At 41.5% G+C, this 19,052-nt stretch overlaps 1 pseudogene; it reads right to left on the bottom strand.

Annotated features, from left to right (window-relative positions):
- The window catches only part of LOC110491047 (serine/threonine-protein kinase mTOR-like), a 32,210-nt pseudogene extending 16,387 nt beyond the window's left edge, over positions 1 to 15,823 (bottom strand).
- Between the last annotated feature and the right edge of the window lie 3,229 nt (positions 15,824 to 19,052).

The raw sequence follows: 19,052 nt of genomic DNA, 5'->3' as shown, positions 1-19,052 counted from the left end.
TGGTGGCAGCATCATGGTTTGGGCCTGCTTTTCTTCAGCAGGGACAGGGAAGATGGTTAAAATTGATGGGAAGATGGATGGAGGCAAATACAGGACCATTCTGGAAGAAAACCTGATGGAGTCTGCAAAAGACCTGAGACTGGGATGGAGATTTGTCTTCCAACAAGACAATGATCCAAAACATAAAGCAAAATCTACAATGGAATGGTTGTAGATGGAATGGAAAAATAAACATATCCAGGTGTTAGAATGGCCAAGTCAAAGTCCAGACCTGAATCCAATCGAGAATCTGTGGAAAGAACTGAAAACTGCTGTTCACAAATGCTCTCCATCCAACCTCACTGAGCTCGAGCTGTTTTGCAAGGAGGAATGGGAAAACATTTCAGTCTCTCGATGTGCAAAACTGATAGAGACATACCGCAAGCGACTTACAGCTGTAATCGCAGCAAAAGGTGGCGCTACAAAGTATTAACTTAAGGGGGCTGAATAATTTTGCACGCCCAATTTTTCAGTTTTTGATTTGTTAAAAAAGTTTGAAATATCCAATAAATGTCGTTCCACCTCATGATTGTGTCCCACTTGTTGATTCTTCACTAAAAAATACAGTTTTATATCTTTATGTTTGAAGCCTGAAATGTGGCAAAAGGTCACAAAGTTCAAGGGGGCCGAATACTTTCGCAAGGCACTGTATGCCTTTACTAGACTATGGGGATTTTTTATATATGAATGCACCGCTCAGTGTTTGAGATCAATTGACGGCCTTTACCATGGCACTTTGAGATTTAATTTAAACTGCAAAACCCTTACGCACCACTGCACTTTGTATACCAGGGTTCGCTGGCCTTCTCTAGTCACTCGTAGGCTCAGGCACAAGGTATACTTTTATTTACAAAGCCATTTTGGGTTTACTACCTTTTTATTTGGGCTTTTTTATTCTTCATAAATGTGGTGGGTACTCTCTTTGTTCGCTGGACTTTATCCTGCTAACTGTTCCAAATGTCTGAGCTGAATTTGGTAAAAGGGCTTTTATGTATTCTGCGCCATCGTCTTGGAACACCTTACAAAATACTTTTAAACTGGAAGAACTTGTCCCGATTGGTGTTTTTAAATCACTGATGAATGATCTTGAGACTGATTCCCTGACATGTCAATGTTTTTAATTTGCTGTTTTTGATTTTTTTTTCTTGTGAATTCTATGGTTTTTACTAGATTACTTGTAGTTTTACAAGTTGTTTGTCTGTAATTTTTGTAACGACTTGGCTGCCTATCTTTGCCAGGACGCTGTTGAAAAATAGATTTTAAATCTCAATGAGCCCTTCCTCGTTAAATAAAGGTTAAATAAAAAAATAAAATCTCTCTGTCCTCAGTTTTTCTTGCTTGGGACTGGAACTGGAGAATGTTTTCATAATGTCCCACAAAGTTACCTCTCCTATCCAGAGTAGACTACTATCCCTTATCTGACAGCTGGAAGTGCTAGCTAATCCTTTCACCCTCTTCCATGGCTGTTAGCTAGTTAGCTAGTTGTAGGTAGCTAGCTAATATGAAGTTAGCTAGCGGGTGATATTTAATTCAGTTTACAGTATGTCAAGTTAGCTAACTAGCGAACTTTATGTTAGAAGCTCATTTGAGCTAGCATGCACACTAAGTTTATGTAGTAAGCTATCTAATAATACATTGTTTTTCTTTCAACATATATTTACTTATTTGAATAGATTCTCCCACTGCCTCTGTATTCTGGGTCCTTAGAAAAACTAAATAATGGGCAATCTTCCGGAAGTTTCCAATGGTAGCAAAAAGCAGCCAGCCATGTGGACAATCAGGGGACTTTCAACCGACTGAGTTTGGTCTTCCAACATGGCGCTTGGTGCGGTTGCTAGGTGATTTGACGTCATATCTGGTCACAACTTGTGGACTTGTTTACGTGCTGCTGTGCTGTTTGTTGCTAACGTTTCTTTCCTACCTGCCAATTTTACAGTCTTTACTTTTTAAATACCATTTTATATATCTTTTTTTTCCTTTCTTCTTCCCTCGCTCAACTTTTTTCAGTCAACTTTTTTACAGGACCTCCACCAGCCGAAGCTAAGTAGTAACATTATGACTTCTAATTGCAGTCGCTGTGCTCATAATATACAGGAGAACGATTGCCTTATGGTGAGGATAGCCATTCTGCATACCCAGCTTCAGACGCAATCATTAGGCAAGGGTAATTTAAGTGTAGGAAAGCATGAAACAGCGTCTGTGCCACCATTAAGTACAAATAGTAGTATAAATCCCCTCGCATGGTCCCCGCAGCCGGACAATTTTCTAATGGCTTCTAGAAGGAAATGCTGTAGGAATGCTGAACCGGTGTCACTCATTCAGCCCGACAGAAACTTTCAACCGGTTCTCCCCATTAAGTAACTAGTTGAAGTCAGAGTCTGAGTGTTCTCTGTTCTCTTCTCCACCCATTACGGGGTCTGAGACGCCGAAGCCTCCCACCATTAGCTCTGACAAATTGAAAACCCTAGTCATTGGTGACTCCATTACCCGCAGTATTAAAAATAATCATCCAGCGATCATACACTCTTTACCAGGGGGAAAGGCTACCGACATTAAGGCTAATCTGAAGATAGTGCTGGCTAAGGCTAAAACTGGCAAGTGTAGAGAGTATATGGATATTGTTATCCAAGTCGGCACCAATTATGTTAGGATGAAACAGTCAGAGGTCACCTAGCGTAGCATAGCTTCAGCATGTAAATCAGCTAGAAAGATTGGTCAACATCGAGTAATTGTCTCTGGCCCCCTCCCAGTTAGGGGGAGTGATGAGCTCTACAGCAAAGTCTCACAATTCAATTGCTGGTTGAAAACAGTTTTCAGCCCCTCCCAAAAGATAGAATGTGTAGATTATTGGCCATGTTTCTGGGACTCACCCACAAACAAGACCAAGCCTGGCCTGTTGAGGAGTGACGGACTCCATCCTAGCTGGAGGGGTGCTCTCATCTTATCTATGAACATAGACAGGGCTCTAACTCCTCTAGCTCCACAATGAGATAGGGTGCAGGCCAGGCAGCAGACTGTTTGCCACCCTGCCAGCTTAGTGGAGTCTGCCACTAGCACAGTCAGTGTAGTCAGCTCAGCTATCCCCATTGAGACCGTGTCTGTGCCTCGATCTAGGTTGGACAAAACTAAACATGGCGGTGTTCGCCTTAGCAATCTCACTGGAATTAAGACCTACATTCCTGTCATTATTGAAAGAGATTGTGATATCTCACATCTCAAAATATGGCTATTTAATTTTAGATCCCTCACTTCCGAGGCAGTTATAGCCAATGAACTAACTGACGTTAATCTTGATGTGATTGACCTGACTGAAACATGGCTTAAGCCTGATGAATTTACTGTGTTATATGAGGCCTCTCCTCCTGGTTACACTAGTGACCATATCCCCTGCACATCCCGCAAAGGCAGAGGTGTTGATAACATACGATAGCAAATTTCAATTGACAAAAAAAAGACTGCATTTTCGTCTTTTGAACTTCTATTCATGAAACCTATGCAGCCTACTCAATCACTTTTTATAGCTACTGTTTACAGGCCTCCTGGGCCGCATACAGTGTTCCTCACTGAGTTCCCTGAATTCCTATCAGATCTTGTAGTCATAGCAGATAATATTCTAATTTTTGGTGACTTTAATATTCACATCGAAAAGTCCACAGACCCACTCCAAAAGACTTTTGGGGCCATCATCGACTCAGTGGGTTTTGTCCAACATGTCTCCGGACCTACTCACTGGCACAGTCATACTCTGGACCTAGTTTTGTCCCGTGGAATAAATATTGTGGATCTTAATGTTTTTCCTCATAATCCTGGACTATCGGACCACCATTTTATTATGTTTGCAGTTGCAACAAATAATCTGCTCAGACTCCAACCAAGGATCATCAAAAGTTGTGCTATAAATTCTCGGACAACCCAAATATTCCTAGATGCCCTTCCAGACTCCCTCTACCTACCCAAGGACGTCAGAGTACAAAAATCGGTTAACCACCTAACTGAGGAACTAAATTTAAGATGGACAATTACGGACTGTGCTTTAAAGCTGCATATTTCTCCAACGCTCAGTTGTCCAGAGTCTGCACAACACTACCAGGACCTAGGATCAAGGGAGACACTCACGTTTCTTTAGTACTATATCTCTTGACACATGGATGAAAATAGTCCTGGCCTTTAAAACTTCAAGCTGCATATTGGACCCTATTCCAACTAAACTACTGAAAGAGCTGCTTCCTGTGCTTGGCCCTCCTATGTTGAACATAATAAACAGCTCCCTATCCACCGGATGTGTACCAAACTCTCTAAAAGTGGCAGTAATAAGGCCTCTCTTGAAAAAGCCAAACGCTGACACATAAAATATTAATAACTATGGGCCTATATCGAATCTCCCATTCCTCTCAAAAAAACATTTTTTAGAAGCTGTTGCGTGGCAACTCACTGCGTTCCTGAAGACAAACAATGTATACGAAACACTTCAGTCTGGTTTTAGACCCCAACATAGCACTGAGACTGCACTCGTGAAGGTGGTAAATTTACTTTCAATGGCATCAGACCAAGGCTCTGCATCGGTGCTCATGCTCCTAGACCTTAGTGCTGCTTTTGATACCATCGATCACCACATTCTTTTGGAGAGATTGCTGTCTCTAATTCTGAATAATTGGCTATGAAAAGCAATTTACTCTTGAGGTGCTGATCTGTTGTACCCTCTACAACCACTGTGATTATTATTATCTGACCCTGCTGGTCATCTATGAACATTTGAACATCTTGGCCATGTTCTGTTATAATCTCCACCCGGTACAGCCAGAAGAGGACTGGCCACCACTCATAGCCTGGTTCATCATCAGGTTTCTTCCTAGGTTCTGGCCTTTCTAGGGAGTTTTTCCTAGGCACCGTGTTTCTACACCTGCATTGCTTGCTGTTTGGGGTTTTAGGCTGGGTTTCTGTACAGCAATTTGTGACATCAGCTGATGTAAAAATGGCGTTATAAATACATTTGATTGGTTGATTTATTTGTGACGCAACTGCAAGTATTCTATACATTTGAAGATGGACAGTAAAAGGGTTGCAGAGGAGGTTGAGCAGATCAAGCATGGTGTACAAAGACCACTATCTCACAGTCAATCCATAGCCACCATAAACAATCATATACAGTATGTTTTACCGTCCTAAGGTGCATCTTGTTTGTCATAGAAAGCACATGTCCTTATAGGGATGTTGGGATTACTGCACAGTTTTCCAGAACAATGCATGAGTCTCCCCAATATGAAAGCTCATCCTGTACATGCCGAGTCCAGTTCAGGTATCACATGGGCTGGCCAGCCATGGGTTGTAGCAAAATAGGCACATATGACGGCAATACACACCATCAATTTGTGGCTGTTGAATGGCCTGACATGTGGCAGTCCAGTTCCACAGTGTCTCTGCCTGAGGGGAGGGCTGATGGTGGAGCTTATCAATGACAGTTCTGGGAGATTCAGGATAGCATTGACATTAGAGAGGTGGTCCTATGACATGTGAAGGCCCACTAAGTTGATGACATTTCTTGTCAATGACTGTTAAGTTATGTTGGTTCATTATAGTGAACAATTATGCCTTATGCACTTGTCATTTGTGGTTGCATCCTTCCCATGCACCATAACTGTCAACCATGTACGGCAACTCCAGGGAAGATAGCCAGCATGGTGGACATGATTGTCTGGAAGAAGCAATGTGCCGGCTCAACCCAAATAGGATATGAGTGCACCAGAACATCCCAATGTGCATGACAAATGCAGTGAGCCAGCAGAAGGTCATGTTGGATTCAGGCAGACATATTGGACTAGCAATGAATCAAAGCTCACTTCTAAATGATAAGGAGATGACTTAAATTAAACCAAATTGTATTTGTCACTTGCTTTGTAAACAGCAGGTGTAAACTAACAGTGAAATGTTTAAGGAGATGACTTAAATTAAACCAAATTGTATTTGTCACTTGCTTTGTAAACAGCAGGTGTAAACTAACAGTGAAATGTTTACTTATGGGCCCTTCCCAACAAAAATAATAAGGAATAAATACACAATGAGTAACGATAACTTGGCTATATACACAGGGTACCAGTACCGAGTTGATGTGCAGGCGTATGAGGTAATTGAGGTAGATGCGTGCGTACACGACATGACCAAAAGTATGTGGACATCTGCTCATTGAACATCTCATTCCAAAATCATGGGCATTAATATGGAGTTAGTCTTCGCTTTGCTGCTTCAACAGCCTCCTCTCTTCTAGGAAGGCTTTCCACTAGATGTTGGAACATTGCTGCTATAACAGCCTCCACTCTTCTGGGAAGGCTTTCCACTAGATGTTGGAACATTGCTGCATAACAGCCTCCAATCTTCTGGGAAGGCTTTCCACTAGATGTTGGAACATTGCTGCTATTACAGCCTCCACTCTTCTGGGAAGGCTTTCCACTAGATGTTGGAACATTGCTGCGGGGACTTGCTCCTATTCAGCCACAAGAGCATTAGTGAGGTCGGGCTGATGTTGGGCGATTATGCTTGGCTCGCAGTTGCCACAAAGTTGAAAGGGGCCGCAAAACACAGATTTGTCCGTTGGATGGTGAAGCATGATGCTCACTCCAGACAATGTGTTTACACTGCTCCAGATTCCAATGGCGACAAGCATTACACCACTCCAGCCGACGTTTAGCATTGCGCCTGGTGATCTTAAGCTAGTGTGCAGCTGCTCGCCATGGAAACCAATTTCTTCAATCTCCCAAAGAACAATTATTGTGCTGACGTTTCTTCCAGAGGCAGTTTGGAACTTGGTAGTGAGTGTTGCAACCGAGGACAGACGATTGTTAAGTGCTACGGGCTTCAGCACTCAGTGGTCATGTTCTGTGAGCTTGTGGCCTACCACTTCGCACCTGAGCTGTTGTTGCTCCTAGACGTTTCCACTTAACAACAACAGCACTTACAGTACACTGGGGCTGCTCTAGCAGGGCAGAAATTTGATGAACTGACTTGTTGGAAAGGTGCTATCCAGTGACAGTTTCACATTGAAAGTCACTGAGCTGAGTCACTGAATACTTATTTTCCACCATAATTTGCAAATAAATTCATAACAAATCCTACAATGTGATTTCTGGAATTTTTATTCTCATTTTGTCTGTCATAGTTGAAGTGTACCTATGATGAAAATGACAGGCCTCCCTCATCTTTTTAAGAAGGAGAACTTGCACAATTGGTGGCTGACTAAATACTTTTTTGCCCCACTGTATAGCGTTAAAGTGATTAGGCAACAGGATACATAATAAGCAGTAGCAGCAGCGTATGTGATGAATCAAAATAGTTAGTGCAAAAGGGGGTCAATGCAAATAATCAGGGTACCTTTTTGGTAAACATTTTAGCAGTCTTATGATGATAAATAATAATTCATTGAATTTGTAAAGCACTTTTCTCACACCCAAAGTGCTAAAATGTTTTTAAAATAATACAAATCCAAAACACAGAACACACACACTGCCATTGCAGTGGTATTGGCAGTGTCAGTGTTTAGGGAGACAGGAAGTGTGAGAGGGGACTAAGCACGTGTTGAGGGTCAGCATGGGGGATGTATTGTTGCCTACCCTTACCACCTGGGGGTGGCCCGTCAGGAAGTCCATGATCCAGTTGCAAAGGGAGGTTTTCAGTCCCAGGGTCCTGAGCTTAGTGAATTGCTTGGAGGGCAATATGGTGTTGAACGGTGAGCTGTAGCCAGTGAACAGAATTCTCACATAGGTGTTCCTCTTGTCCAGATGGGAGAGGGCAGTGTGGAGTAAAATAGAGATTGCGTCATCTATGGATCTGTTGGGGGGAATATGCCAATAGGAATGGGTCCGGGTCATCTGGGATGATGGTGTTGACATGACCATTCTTTCAAAGATGATGTGAGTCATTTAGACAGGTTACCTTGGAATTCTTGGGTACTACAGACTGGGTAAGGGAGAGGTTGAAAATATCAGTGAAGACACTTTCCAGCTTTTCAGCTAATGCTTTGAGTATGCGTCCTGGTAATCCATTTGGCCCCGCAGCATTGTGAATGTTTACCTGTTTAAAGTTCTTGCTCACATCGGCTATGGAGAGCGAGATCACACAGTCGTCCAGAACTGCTGGTGCGAGCTTAGACGGCATTTAGCTCGTCTGGTAGGCTCACATGACTGGGAAGTAGTCAGGTGAGTTTCCCACTGTAATAGTTTGCAAGCCCACAAGTCCACATCTAACGTGTGTCAGAGCCTGTGTAATAGGACTCGATCTTAGTCCTTTATTGACCGTAGTGGAATTGGTCGTAGTGCGATTTCTTATTAGCGTCTGAATTAGTGTCCTGCTCCTTGAAAGCAGCAGCTCTAGCCTTTAGCTTAGTGCAGATGTTGCCGGAAATCCATGGCTTTTGGTTGGGATATAGTCAGAAGTCTACATACACTTAGTTTGGAGTCATTAAAACTAGTTTTAAACCACTCCACAAATTACTTGTTAACGAACTATAGTTTTGGCGAGTCGGTTAGGACAATTTTTCCAACAACTGTTTACAGACAGATTATTTCAATTATAATTATATAATGCACTGTGTCACAATTCCAGTGGGTCAGAAGTTTACATACACTAAGTTGACTGTGCCTTTAAACAGCTTGGAAAATTACAGAAAATGATGTCATGGCTTTAGAAGCTTCTGCTAATTGACATCATTTGACACAATTGGAGGTGTACCTGTGGATGTATTACAAGGCCTACCTTCCAACTCAGTGCCTCATTGCTTGACATCATGGGAAAATCTAAAGAAATCAGCAAAGACCTCAGAAAACAAATTGTAGACCTCCACAAGTCTGGTTCATCCTTGGGAACAATTTCCAAACACCTGAAGGTACCACGTTCATCTGTACAAACAATAGTAGGGAAGTATAAACACCATGGGACCACGCAGCCGTCATACCGCTCAGGAAGGAGACGATTTCTGTCACCTAGAGAGGAACGTACTTTGGTGTGAAAAGTGCATATCAATCCCAGAACAACAGCAAAGGACCTTGTGAAGATGCTGGAGGAAACAGGTATAAAAGTATCTATATCCACGGTAAAACGAGTCCTATATCAACATAACCTGAAAGGCCGCTCAGCAAGGAAGAAGCCACTGCTCCAAAACCGCCATAAAAAAGCCAGACTATGGTTTGCAACTGCACATGGGGACAAAGATCGTAATATTTTGGAGAAATGTACTCTGGTCTGATGAAACAAAAATAGAATGGTTTGGCCATAATGTTAGGAGGAAAAAGGGGGAGGCTTGCAAGCCGAAGAACACCATCCCAACCGTGAAGCACGGGGGTGGTAGCATCATGTTGTGTGGGTGCTTTGCTGCAGGAGGGACTGTTGCACTTCACAAAATAGATGGCATCATGGGGATGGACAATTATGTGGATATAACATCTCAAGACTTCAGTTAAAGTTAAAATTTAAAGCTTGGTTGCAAATGAGTCTCCTAAATGGACGATGACCCGAAGCATACTCCCAAAGTTGTGGCAAAATGGCTTAAGGACAACATTGTCAAGGTATTGGAGTGGCCATCACAAAGCCAATCAACCCCATAGAAAATGTGTGGGCAGAACTGAAAAAGTGTGTACGAGCAAGGAAGCCTACAAACCTGAGTCAGTTACACCAGCTCTGTCAGGAGAAATGGGCCAAAATTCACCCAACTTATTGGGGGAAGCTTGTGGAAGGCTACCCAAAACATTTGACCCAAGTTAAACAATTTAAAGGCAATGCTACCAAATACTCATTGAGTGTATGTAAACTTCTGACCCACTGGGAATGTGATGAAAGAAATAAAAGCTGAAATAAATCATTCTCTCTACTATTATTCTGACATTTCACATTCTTAAAATATAGTGGTGATTCTAACTGACCTAAGACAGGGAATCTTTACTAGGGTTAAATGTCAGGAATTGTGAAAAACTTTGTTTAAATGTATTTGGCTAAGGTGTATGTAAACTTCTGAAATCAACTGTATTCGTTCAGTCACTCTGGGGATGACGTATTCGATGCACTTATTAATGAAGCTGGTGACAGTGACTAACATCAGGCTGACTGACTAACAGAAACAGATCATACTGACCTACCAATATAACACTGGCACAGATTCTCGTGTGACGTCTCCTGTTTGATGAGGAGCTCCAATTGGGTTCGACACTTCCAGAGTCTTGTTGTGTGAGAAATCTCGCCCTGATCAGGAAAACAACAAATATTAGTCAATAAATGCTAATATACTAGCACCCTCAAATTCAACTTTTTTATTGTACCCCTCTAATCAGTAGCCCATTTAGATCTGGGACACCAAGTGTATGCAATTAATGACCAGGTAGAACAGAAAACCAGCAGGCTCCAAACCTTGTAGGGTAAGAGTTGAATTCCCCTGTACTAGCGTGTCCTAGTATATGATAGCATATGATAGCATTTATAACTACATGTGTAGTGAAAGACTTACCAGTCAGTTTGTCTTGTACTCTGTTGACAATCCGGATAGCCTTTTTGTTCAAGGCCTCAGGCTACACAGTGTCATCTCCAACAGATGGGAATGGAACACAGAGTGATGACTTAATGTCAACATTTGAGCCAACAACAAGGAAAGATAGTACTTCCACATACTAATATCCTCCACAACCCTTGGTTGAGGAAAGAGAAAGCTATACAGTAGAAGCTCCAACTTACAAAGGCATGCCACTTAGCTTGTTAACTTCTCTAAACAAACAAAAGTACCATAGAAACTACTAAGAATGTTAGCCAAAGACTCATGGATTCAGGCATGTGGTTCCTGGTTTGTATTGTGTGGCCAATGTCCATCCAGTGATTTTGCAGTGGACAACAAATGCGGAACAGAAAGATACATTTAGTCGGATACAGTCAAAAGGTTGTTCGTGGCACAAAATGGCCATCTTGTTTCACCGCCTGATTGTCCAGCAGAGTCCGTTCTGGTCCTGGATCGTTTGTTTCAGTTAGTGTTAGCTGTGGATCACAAAAGAGAGCGGATTCAAATGGTAGCTGGGTCATTTTTGTTTGAATGTTTTTTGGCTGAAATGTAGATGTATGGGAGGGAGTGTCATGACTACACTTGAGAATCCAGTGGCTCAGATCAGCTTGGCACTGATTGACAAATTACCAGTCCCTCTCTTACCCACTGAAGAGGGGAGGTGGGTGCCTCTCTTTGACTCCTCCACACACTGGTGGTATATTTTATGCAGCAGAGGACTCTCTGGCTCTCTAGTATTGAAATCGGAATGTCAATATCCCCAGAAGACTTTCGCCAGCCCACAACTTTAACGTCCAAAAAGCGAACTTTGGAACAATATTTCTAACATCCGAATGTGGGAAATGCTCAATGAGGTATAAAACTAATGTCGTATTGCTTTTCATTTTGTGATTAAAAACTGTATAAATCAGATACTATAACTTAGGAAGGTTCCTCCTGTCATCTGTCAAGTTCCCATCCAATACGTTGTCTATGTGATATGAAATTAGATGAAACTATTTTTGTTAAGGTAGGAATGTCATTTTAGTTTTCTAACGAGATCATCGTTTTTGATGATGCTTTGCACCAGTAAGTAGCCATGCCTGAGGGAGCTCAGAGAGTGTATCAGCATGACGGAAACGGCGCCTTTTTACCTGAGTGTATAAGGGATGAGTTGAGAATGAACATACCAGACCAGAAAAGTGTGGGGCGTTAGCTACATGTGGGTTTGCGCTTAGTGGGACTATCATTTGTTTTTCAACAGGACAATGACCCAAAACACACCTCCAGGCTGTGTAAGGTCTATTTGACCAAGAAGGAGAGTGATGTAGTGCTGTATCAGATGACCTGGCCTCTACAATTAACCGACCTCAACCCAATTGACATGGTTTGGGATGAGTTGGACTGCAGAGTGAAGGAAAAACAGCCAACCAATGCTCAGCATATGTGGGACTGTTGGAAAAGCATTTCTCATGAAGCTGTTTGAGAGAAAGCCAAGAGTGTGCAAGGCTGTCATCAAGGCAAAGGGTGGCTACTTTGAAGAATATAAAATCTAAAATAGATTTTGATTTGTTTAACACTTCGTTGGTTACTACATGATTCCATATGTGTTATTTAATAGTTTTGATGTCTTCACTATTATTTTACAATGTAGAAAATAGTAAAAAATAATGAAAAACCCTGGAATGAGTAGCTGTGTCTTTTTGACTTTTGACTGGTACTGTATATAGCTGTACTGTGAGGTGGAGTATTGTGCACTGACTAGCATCACATACCATGATGGGTTGCTGGACCAGGGTGTTGCAGTTCTCACACATGTTCTCGAGGATCCTGTTAGCAGCGTTGTGGGGGGCATTGGTGGTAGACTTGGAGGCTACGGTCAACGGATAGCTCAAAGATCAGAAGAAAAGAGGGAGAGATAGAACATGGCACGATCATTTAATGAAGTTGAAAAGAGAGCAGAAATAGGCATCCAACCAAGGCAACCTAGCTCCAGCAGCAGTATGTCAATCATTACCTGGGGGTCTTACCGAATAATGTCAGTGAGCAGCTTGTGGATGAGGCGGCCCTCAAGAGCGCAGGGACTGTCAATGTGGGCAATCAGCTGGGGGATCACCTATGGGCGAGGGGGCAAGAGGGAGACATGACATAGTTATCCCCCCGTGGAAATGCAATGTGGCTTTCCTATTCTGTTACTGTCCTATAAGACTTTGTTGAATAACTGTTATGGATGATTCATGGCCCAAGACCAACCTTGCCCATGGGAAGAATTCAGTTTCAAGTACTTTTATCACAACGGACATAACAATAAAAGCAAATCGAAAATGAGCATGTGAGATCCAGGTGTCCATCTGAATGGTTTTGATGCCCTCCACCAGTGCCTTGTTGACTTCAGGCCAGTACCCATAGTCAAACCAGAGGGTCAGCACCCAGGAGAAAGTAAACAGAAGCATCAAGAAGTCTTGTGTCCATTGCATATTTATTGACAGGTTCACACACAACAACAAAAAAGTTTCCCTGAAAAGCTGAATTTCAAACCAAAGCAAATCGACACTAAGGCATCAAGTCCATGAAGCAACACAAATTATTCTCTCTGCCACCAGAGGGCTCCCTCTCAACATATTTCAATTCAGGGTCTATCAATGTAGGAGAGTAGGAGTAGGAGTGCTGATCTAGGTTCAGGTCTCCCCCATCCTTATAATATTATTCATTTTGATCTAAAAGAGAAGAATGATCCTAGATCAGTACTCCCACTCTAAGACTTTTTGTGACTACTGGCCCTGGCCCCGTGTGGAGACTTACCTGAGGGTGTCCTGGAAGGTGTTCCCCCTGGAGAGGGAGATGGAGTGGAAGAAACACTGGACAGCAGGAACCACATAGAGAAGTAACGTCTTGGAGAGGTCCTGTGCTTGCCAAACAACAAGGAGAATGAAGGAGAGAAAGAATTGTCATTGATTGTACTTTGAATTCAGTAAGGCATTAATTCATAGACAGAAGACCTAAGTTGGTCCATTTGAAATTAATAGATTTGTCTGAATTATCTTACCACAAACAAACAACCAATTTGTTGTCAACAGAGCAGAGGGAAACCTTAATCTACTGCTTGCACAATAGGTTTTTTCTGTCACTCTTTCGCCACCTCTTTTTTGGTGTGATATGAAGTTGTCACACCAGCCTCACTTGTCCTTCAACTCAAATTCTCTCCTTGTCTCTCATTGACATCAACATCTGATTTAGGCAACGTTTCAAGTTACACACAGGTCTGTCAAATTAGTTCGGATTGGTCCCAATAGTGAAGATTGAAAGGGCAGGTTAGCGTTTGTGGATGGAGGAGGAAGAAGGGTTCAAGATGGCTGCCGCCCTTGCCTTGTTGGCCTTCTTCTGGCGCAACAAGGGTGCTGGGCTGTGCTCTGTGCAGTCCAGCTCGCTGTTGCTGGCCTCACTGTTTAATAATACTTCCTGTATAATATAAACTGACCTTGGATCATTAACTCTGAGACTACTACATCTCTATCTGTATTTCAATGTAAAGCATGTCTTTAATAATACTTCCTGTATAATATAAACTGACCTTGGATCATTAACTCTGGGACTATTACATCTCTATCTGTATTTCAATGTAAAGCATCTATTTAATAATACTTCCTGTATAATATCCCTTATAACACATCATGCTAACATTGGATAGATGTTGTGTAGCATGTGACAAGAGCAGGATAATATCAAAGATAGCGTCACAAATGAATACATGAATACCACTTGAAGCTTGATGAGGAGTTGATCATTTGAATCAGCTGTGCAGTGCTGAGTCAAAAACAAAAATGTGCACCTCTGAGTCCCCAGGACTGAGAACCACTGCTCTTCATTGGGACCTCTTAATCTGCAGACAGGCTTTCACAACTCTCTTTATCTGAGGACAGAAAACCTCACAAGAAGTAGACTACGCAAAAGTACCTGCTCTATCCAGAATAGCCTACTCTCTCACTTTGACAGCTGGATCTGCTATCCTTCACCCTCCTCCAAAAAATACAACTGTTGGCAATTATCATGAGTGGCACTGGGGCTAAAACAATATCCTACATAGTGTGGCAGGACTGCACCTAAAAAGCCTGGATACTCATAACTAATCGAATAGCATGCATGTATATGTCCTGAACAAAAGATGAGGAGTCAGTGGTAGGGTTGACTTGACGTTGCAGCACAGCAAGATTCCCAGTAGACAGGGAGCATGGGATGTCAGCAACAATGACCCCATTATCAGTGTTTCCAGATACCAGATTATCCCCCTGAGAAAGCAGGTCCTCCACCTGCTGAATCTGGAACGCTCATAAGAAACAAATCTGTATCAGTGACAATACATTTGGCAGCAACAGGGGCTTGACAGTCCAGTGAAAATGGTTGAGTGTTTATGTGGTGTAAGTCTGAATATTAGCAGCTGACATCTTAAGGGTTGTTTAATTAATGCATGTGAGACAGGTTCCATGTACAAGACAGGCAGAGAGGAAGAGATAAAAAGAACACAGAACAGTTTAATTACCTCTGGTTATGGACACTTTTGCCAGCAATAAAGCTTCCACGGCCTGTTCCTGGGACAGTGAACATACATCTGAAATGAAAGAAAATCGCTTATTTTTTGTAGATATGAAAATAATAACTGAGATATGACCTTTCAATCTAAAGTAGCAGATGTCATTTTTAGGATGCGACAATAGAGCACAGAAAGCTTAACACCAGACTGGTGTTGTGGTTGTTCATTAGGTGATGGGACATATGCAATATGTATACAAAATAATATACTCACCTTCCTTGAAAATCCATCTATACCACCAAATGAGACAATGTTGTATCTTGAAAAATAACACATTGGAATTAAAAGTGAAATGTTTAACCTATTAACCTGATTCATTATTTATCTATTACCAGTTGAACATCTCCAATTTGAAAATGTGTCTAGGAATAAGTAAGATTAAAAAAGATACAATAACTTCTTAGATTTGATGGAGACATTATACATCTTAGTACCTTATCAATTTATGATTTGTATCAATGTGGACAAGAGACAGGGGTGCAGGAACTGAGTATTTTTGCCGAGCAATGCAACAAAGCTGGATCATTCTGGCAATGATACCTGCACCATCTACACGCTGCAAAGACTCCCTAACTATTCGCCATTGTACACAATTGCCCATTGCTCAGACTTCCCTTGACCATTCTAAAGCCCGCATGGGGAATCCTTGCCTTAATGTCCCTTACTTTCTGGTCTAACTCTTCATCTGACATATCAGAATAACATTCCCTGACAGACATATTGTGTTCTTTCATCACTCTGTAAAAAAAGCTAACTGTTACACTGTCAGGAAATATGATTATATATTGACTATGAAACAAATACTACAAGAAAGAAAGAAAGTTAGATGAATTCAACTGAAAATGGCGAGAACAGGAATTTGTAGCTAAATATTTTTAGTTAGCTTGAGAATAATAATTGCATGATTTATCATTCTGCGGTATGTACAGTGGGGCAAAAAAGTATTTAGTCAACCACCAATTGTGCAAGTTCTCCCACTTAAGAAGATGAGAGAGGCCTGTACTTTTCATCATAGGTACACTTCAACTATGACAGACAAAATGAGAAAAAAAATCCAGAAAATCACATTGTAGGATTTTTAATGAATTTATTTGCAAATTATGGTGGAAAATAAGTATTGGTCACCTACAAACAAGCAAGATTTCTGGCTCTCACAGACCTGGTTATCTACTCCGATTTCAGAGCACTACCGGAGCGCAGAATAATGAATTGATGGAGAGGTCTCATTTGTGTCTGGAAGTAGCTAGCAAGCTAGCCAACGTTAGCTTGTGTGTATGACTGCCCTTGTAAGGCCAGAACACTCAAATCCACCCTATGTTCGGTGTGCGCTCTGAGAGTGAAACTTTCTGAATTTACCCAGAGGGGTTTTCATTTTTCATGGAATAGAAACACCATAATATTAATCAAATGAATTAAGCAAGTAGCAAGTAGAATAAATAAGCAAGTATCAGTCAAAAGTTTGGACACACCTAATTATTCCAGGATTTTTATTTTTCTAAACTTGTTTGCTAGCATGATGAATGCTTTCCACGTGGTGTTTCCTGGCAGCCAATCTACAGAGAAGATGCCACAGAGGAGGCACGTCCACACACCACTCTCTACCCCTTATTGCCTTGTTTGTCCACTGACATGGCCTTAGGCCCAGATCTGCGGTAAACTCGGGAGTAAAATTGAATTCACTGAATCCGCTTTTTACTTGACTATGAGAAAAGTCTGTTTGGTTGTTACAACTTCTTAAATATGTTGGTAAAGTTATCATTTCTACACTGTGCTCACTGTCACCACAAGTTGTCTGGGGGAGTTGGCAATGGATGTCCATCACAGTACAAGTGTAGTCCATTAATTACAATGAAGAAGAATGACGGGAAGAGTTGTAATTAAAAATCACAAGTGATTCTAAGACCTTTCTGTAGCTAAAGTAATGTGCCGCTGCTTTTGGTAATGATGCCTAAGTTTGATAAATGTCTTTGCGCGACATCAATCTTCTTTCTCTTTTTAACATTGCCAAGCGTGTGATTGGTTTATAACACTTCTCACCAGGAACTGGCGAGTGCTGCACAGCGATCCACCACTCAGCTCCTAACTGTGTGGAGCACTATTTCCAGAGAGAACTTCTAATAAATTATCCATCAGCATTACCTAATCCTGCTGAGTACTTTTCCATGTGAAAATACACTACCGGTTCAGTTTGTCTCTGACAAACCTCTTCTCCTTAAGAAAAACACAGAAAAACTAGTGCCAGTAGTGCTTCTGTGTTACCACGAGAACTCAGAAGATTCCAAGGTTGCAGGTCTTATCATGGTAATTGCCTTGTAACGTGTCCAGTTTTCAAATAAATAGCTCTAAAATTACAACAAATTATTTTGGAGAGATGGAGTGTGTGTGTGCACGGACCAGGTGTGCACCTTTCCACAGTGCCAACCTGTTTTCGGGAAAGTGTGTCAGCACATCTGGAAGAAAATCGTGCTAACCAAGTTACACAGGTGTTTTCCCGAAACAACATTCCACAGACAATGAGAATCCCTGTCAGGAAGTGCAATGGCAGGTATGAAACATTCCTTTCCTGGTGTCATGTTCGCTTGTTGCCTCAATAGAATTATGAGGTGTGTTTGTAGAGTGGCTAGTGAAAGACTGCATGCCCCTTAAAAGGTGAAGACTGTGCAATGCCTTAACATGTAATCTCATTTTACATACATTTGAAATCGGAGGTTTACATACACTTTAGCCAAATACATTTAAACTCAGTTTTTCACAATTCCTGACATTTAATTCTAGTAAAAATTCCCTGTCTTAGGTCAGTTAGGATCACCACTTTATTTTAAGAATGTGAAATGTCAGAATAATAGAGAGAATTATTTATTTCAGCTTTCAATTAGAATGTTACTGTACATCAATGATTCCCGACCAAAATTACTGAGCTTGAGCAATTCTGGCAAAAACAATGGCCACATGTTGCCCGAAGAGTTGTGCAAAGTTGGCAGAATATTATTCATGATTCACAGATGTAATAGTTTCCACCAATAATAACCTCTGGGGTGTGAAGACATGCAATCAAGACATCTTCCTTTTTTTAAATGGATTTTTAAATGTTTTATTTATTGCACTTTGAATCTTTGGAGTAGGTTGTGTAGATACAGTTGAAGTGGGAGGTTTACATACACTTAGGTTGGAGTCATTAAAACTCGCTTTTCAACCACTCACACACTTCTTGTTAAACTATAGTTTTGGCAAGTCAGTTAGGACATCTACTTTGTGCATGACATAAGTAATTTTTCCAACAATTGTTTACAGACAGATTTCCCTTATAATTCACTCTATCACAAATCCAGTGGGTCAGAAGTTTATATACAATAAGTTGACTGTGCCTTTAAACAGCTTGGAAAATTCTAGAAAATTATGTCATGACTTTAGAAGCTCTGAGAGGCTAATTGGCATCATTTGAGTCAATTGCAGGTGTACCTGTGGATGTATTTCAAGGCCTACCTTCAAACTCAGTGCCTCTTTGCTTGACATCATGGGAAAATCAAAAGAAATCAAGACATCAGAAAAAACATTGTAGACCTCCACAAGTCTGGTTCATCCTTGGGAACAATTTCCAAACACCTGAAGGTACTGATTGGCCATAATGCCCATTGTTATGTTTGGAAGAAAAGGGGGAGGCTTGCAAGCCGAAGAACACCATCCCAAACGTGAGGCATGGGGGTGGCAGCATCATGTTGTGTGGGTGCTTTGCTGCATGAGGGACTGGTGCACTTCACAAAATAGATGGCATCATCTATGGACAATTATGTGGATATATTGAAGCAACATCTCAAGACATCAGTCAGGAAGTTTAAGCTTAGTCGTAAATGGGTCTTCCAAATGGACAATGACCCCAAGCATACTTCCAAAGTTGTGGCAAAATGGCTTAAGGACACCAAA

Source organism: Oncorhynchus mykiss, chromosome 16 (genome assembly GCF_057628025.1).
Source record: "Oncorhynchus mykiss isolate SJ-2025 chromosome 16, ASM5762802v1, whole genome shotgun sequence".
NCBI lineage: Eukaryota > Metazoa > Chordata > Actinopteri > Salmoniformes > Salmonidae > Oncorhynchus > Oncorhynchus mykiss.
This window is presented reverse-complemented; position numbering and strand designations above follow the sequence as displayed.